At 52.7% G+C, this 5,000-nt stretch overlaps 1 non-coding gene across 1 annotated transcript in view; it reads right to left on the bottom strand.

Moving 5' to 3' along the window:
* The window catches only part of LOC126093598 (small subunit ribosomal RNA), a 1,909-nt gene extending 915 nt beyond the window's left edge, over positions 1 to 994 (bottom strand). The window contains exon 1 of the ribosomal RNA XR_007521728.1: positions 1 to 994. This exon is cut by the window's left edge and continues 915 nt beyond it. This is a non-coding gene — a ribosomal RNA (small subunit ribosomal RNA).
* Between the last annotated feature and the right edge of the window lie 4,006 nt (positions 995 to 5,000).

Here is a 5,000-nt window from a genome sequence, read left to right as displayed (position 1 = left end):
ACGTCGCAATACGAATGCCCCCGCCTGTCCCTATTAATCATTACCTCGGGTTCCGAAAACCAACAAAATAGAACCGAGGTCCTATTCCATTATTCCATGCACACAGTATTCAGGCGGGCTTGCCTGCTTTAAGCACTCTAATTTGTTCAAAGTAAACGTGCCGGCCCACCCAGACACTCAATAAAGAGCACCTTGGTAGGATTTCAACGGGGTCCGCCTCGGGACGCACGAACACGCACGAGGCGGTCGCACGCCTTCGGCTCGCCCCACCGGCAGGACGTCCCACGATACATGCCAGTTAAACACCGACGGGCGGTGAACCAACAGCGTGGGACACAAATCCAACTACGAGCTTTTTAACCGCAACAACTTTAATATACGCTATTGGAGCTGGAATTACCGCGGCTGCTGGCACCAGACTTGCCCTCCAATAGATACTCGTTAAAGGATTTAAAGTGTACTCATTCCGATTACGGGGCCTCGGATGAGTCCCGTATCGTTATTTTTCGTCACTACCTCCCCGTGCCGGGAGTGGGTAATTTGCGCGCCTGCTGCCTTCCTTGGATGTGGTAGCCGTTTCTCAGGCTCCCTCTCCGGAATCGAACCCTGATTCCCCGTTACCCGTTACAACCATGGTAGGCGCAGAACCTACCATCGACAGTTGATAAGGCAGACATTTGAAAGATGCGTCGCCGGTACGAGGACCGTGCGATCAGCCCAAAGTTATTCAGAGTCACCAAGGCAAACGGACCGGACGAGCCGACCGATTGGTTTTGATCTAATAAAAGCGTCCCTTCCATCTCTGGTCGGGACTCTGTTTGCATGTATTAGCTCTAGAATTACCACAGTTATCCAAGTAACGTGGGTACGATCTAAGGAACCATAACTGATTTAATGAGCCATTCGCGGTTTCACCTTAATGCGGCTTGTACTGAGACATGCATGGCTTAATCTTTGAGACAAGCATATGACTACTGGCAGGATCAACCAGGGAGCTGCGTCAACTAGAGCTGAGCAGCCGGCCGCCCGGGAGTGTGTCCCAGGGGCCCGCGCGAACACGCAAGCGTCCGCTCAATTATTCTGCAAACAGGAGGAGGCTGAGCTCCCCTGCACAATACACCTCGAAACCCTCTCAGGTCCCGGCGGCGCGCAGCGCCGTCCTAAGTACTTGGTCGGGTTCGAGAGAGGCGCAATCGCCCGGAGTTAGGCGAGTAGACGCTTTAGGTGCGACCACCCGTGCTCCCAACTGAGCTTGCCGCTGCCGACAGAGGCCCGGGAGCGTGCTGTCGTGGCATTGCCGGCGGGAGACAACACGCGCCACCTACGGTGACCGGCAGCTCCAACGCCAGCGCCACAGAAGGGCAAAGGCCCCACGTGGGTGCCGAAGCGAACTCTCCCAGCACAGCGCACGTGCCAACACGTCTGCACAACTGCGATACAAACCACCAGCGAGAACCGCTGGGGCGACCGAGCAGCAGACGGCGTCGCGGCGCCGAGTGCCGGGCGGCGGCGCATCCTCAACGCACACAGTCCTCAGTCGGACCAGCACACTGCAGATGTCCACCGCGCTTCGCACCGGGCCCGCGAGGACCCACTTTGGCCGCCCGGCGCCGCGCGCAGGGTGCCCCGGCGCGCAGCTGCGCCGCCTGCCGCGTCCGTCGGCCGGCGCGCCTGCCACTGGGCGCCCCCACCAGCCGGCTGTAGCGCGTGCGCCCACGCACCGCGCGGCCAGCACGCCGGGCGGCCCCCCCTCACCGGCCGGGGACGGTCCCACCCAGCCACCGCCGCGTATCGCTTCACACACAGATTTGCCCTTACTGATTTACCTCCAGCAACAACAACCGCACCACAATGGGTTTACCAGTTGTTCATTTGCGTAACGTCACCAGCAAACGTAGACGTCCATCCCAGTTTGCAAATGCAACGATTATTGCATACCTGTCTGTTAGGTGTCACGACACACTACGTCTGCCCACATACACGCAACAAAATGTGCACGACTAGAGAACACGTGGGAGGTGGCCCCCTACGTATGCGATGTCCATTACGAGACCGACTGTCAACCAGCATCTGTACCATGTCGCAGATGTGGAACGCGGTGCACCATGCTATCACACTGTGTGAGAAGAGACGACTACGTTTGAATACACGCGCCACTACATCAACAGACGGCTCATGCTGATCGCCATCCAGGGCGTCCGTTAATCCCACACGTCTCTATGGCGTACCACACTGCAATGTAGCTGTTATGGGGAGACGGCACGTGGCTGAGTGCACAACATTTGGACCGTATGGTTCGCTGTTGTTGGGCGCAGTCGTTGTACGGTCACACATGTGCCACAGCGTATCATGCAGTACATACGGACCTATGTGCAGTACAATGTGAGGGTTAAGCTTACGACATCAGCGGACAGTGGACACAGGCCGTACCACGACGTAGACTGAGCGCTTCGACATGCGAATGCCAGTGAACAGCTGCGAAGGGCATTGAACACGCAAGCACCTGAACGACCAGCGTGCGAAGGCAGGGGGGAGGGTGGGGGCGATGTACATCCTGCAGTCGTCCACATTACAGTGTACAGCGGGAGCATGTAAAAAGTAAGCAACACTTGCGAAGTGTTGAACATGAAACGATACACAAGAGGGTGGGCGGTGCGAGTAGCGAACTATATTCAGAGGGTTGTGGTTAGACAACACTGGATTAATGTAACGTGTCATATGCCAATTACAGAGCAGGTTAAGGCACAACTTGGGTTAGGTTAAGGCACAACGTGGGTTAGGTTAAGGCACAACTTGGGTTAGGTTAAGGCACAACGTGGGTTAGGTTAAGGCACAACGTGGGTTAGGTTAAGGCACAACGTGGGTTAGGTTAAGGCACAACGTGGGTTAGGTTAAGGCACAACGTGGGTTAGGTTAAGGCACAACGTGGGTTAGGTTAAGGCACAACGTGGGTTAGGTTAAGGCACAACGTGGGTTAGGTTAAGGCACAACGTGGGTTAGGTTAAGGCACAACGTGGGTTAGGTTAAGGCACAACGTGGGTTAGGTTAAGGCACAACGTGGGTTAGGTTAAGGCACAACGTGGGTTAGGTTAAGGCACAACGTGGGTTAGGTTAAGGCACAACTTGGGTTAGGTTAAGGCACAACTTGGGTTAGGTTAAGGCACAACTTGGGTTAGGTTAAGGCACAACTTGGGTTAGGTTAAGGCACAACTTGGGTTAGGTTAAGGCACAACTTGGGTTAGGTTAAGGCACAACTTGGGTTAGGTTAAGGCACAACTTGGGTTAGGTTAAGGCACAACTTGGGTTAGGTTAAGGCACAACGTGGGTTAGGTTAAGGCACAACGTGGGTTAGGTTAAGGCACAACGTGGGTTAGGTTAAGGCACAACGTGGGTTAGGTTAAGGCACAACGTGGGTTAGGTTAAGGCACAACGTGGGTTAGGTTAAGGCACAACGTGGGTTAGGTTAAGGCACAACGTGGGTTAGGTTAAGGCACAACGTGGGTTAGGTTAAGGCACAACGTGGGTTAGGTTAAGGCACAACGTGGGTTAGGTTAAGGCACAACGTGGGTTAGGTTAAGGCACAACGTGGGTTAGGTTAAGGCACAACGTGGGTTAGGTTAAGGCACAACGTGGGTTAGGTTAAGGCACAACGTGGGTTAGGTTAAGGCACAACGTGGGTTAGGTTAAGGCACAACGTGGGTTAGGTTAAGGCACAACTTGGGTTAGGTTAAGGCACAACGTGGGTTAGGTTAAGGCACAACTTGGGTTAGGTTAAGGCACAACTTGGGTTAGGTTAAGGCACAACTTGGGTTAGGTTAAGGCACAACTTGGGTTAGGTTAAGGCACAACTTGGGTTAGGTTAAGGCACAACTTGGGTTAGGTTAAGGCACAACTTGGGTTAGGTTAAGGCACAACTTGGGTTAGGTTAAGGCACAACGTGGGTTAGGTTAAGGCACAACGTGGGTTAGGTTAAGGCACAACGTGGGTTAGGTTAAGGCACAACGTGGGTTAGGTTAAGGCACAACGTGGGTTAGGTTAAGGCACAACGTGGGTTAGGTTAAGGCACAACGTGGGTTAGGTTAAGGCACAACGTGGGTTAGGTTAAGGCACAACGTGGGTTAGGTTAAGGCACAACGTGGGTTAGGTTAAGGCACAACGTGGGTTAGGTTAAGGCACAACGTGGGTTAGGTTAAGGCACAACGTGGGTTAGGTTAAGGCACAACGTGGGTTAGGTTAAGGCACAACGTGGGTTAGGTTAAGGTAGAAATTGCGTTACATTGCGGTACAAATTGCGTTACATTGCGGTACAAATTGCGTTACATTGCGGTACAAATTGCGTTACATTGCGGTACAAATTGCGTTACATTGCGGTACAAATTGCGTTACATTGCGGTACAAATTGCGTTACATTGCGGTACAAATTGCGTTACATTGCGGTACAAATTGCGTTACATTGCGGTACAAATTGCGTTACATTGCGGTACAAATTGCGTTACATTGCGGTACAAATTGCGTTACATTGCGGTACAGATTGCGTTACATTGCGGTACACATTGCGTTACACATTGCGGTACACATTGCGTTACACATTGCGGTACACATTGCGTTACACATTGCGGTACACATTGCGGTACACATTGCGTTACACATTGCGTTACACATTGCGGTACACATTGCGGTACATTGCGGTACACATTGCGGTACATTGCGGTACACATTGCGTTACATTGCGGTACACATTGCGTTACATTGCGGTACACATTGCGTTACATTGCGGTACAAATTGCGTTACGAATTTGGTTAAGTTAAGGTGCAAAATGGGTTAGGTTAAGGTGCGAAATGGGTTGGATTACAGTACACAACGTGGTAAGAGAGTGTGTTGGGGGGGGGGGGGGCCGAGGTTCGTTGGTAGTGATCATTGTAAGTGAATGTCTGAGGCAGCTTCAGTATGTCACAGCAGTTATGTCTCGTCAGGATGCGCTTTTCGCTCGTGACTGGAG

The sequence above is a fragment of the Schistocerca cancellata genome, chromosome 7 (assembly GCF_023864275.1).
Source record: "Schistocerca cancellata isolate TAMUIC-IGC-003103 chromosome 7, iqSchCanc2.1, whole genome shotgun sequence".
Lineage (NCBI taxonomy): Eukaryota > Metazoa > Arthropoda > Insecta > Orthoptera > Acrididae > Schistocerca > Schistocerca cancellata.
This window is presented reverse-complemented; position numbering and strand designations above follow the sequence as displayed.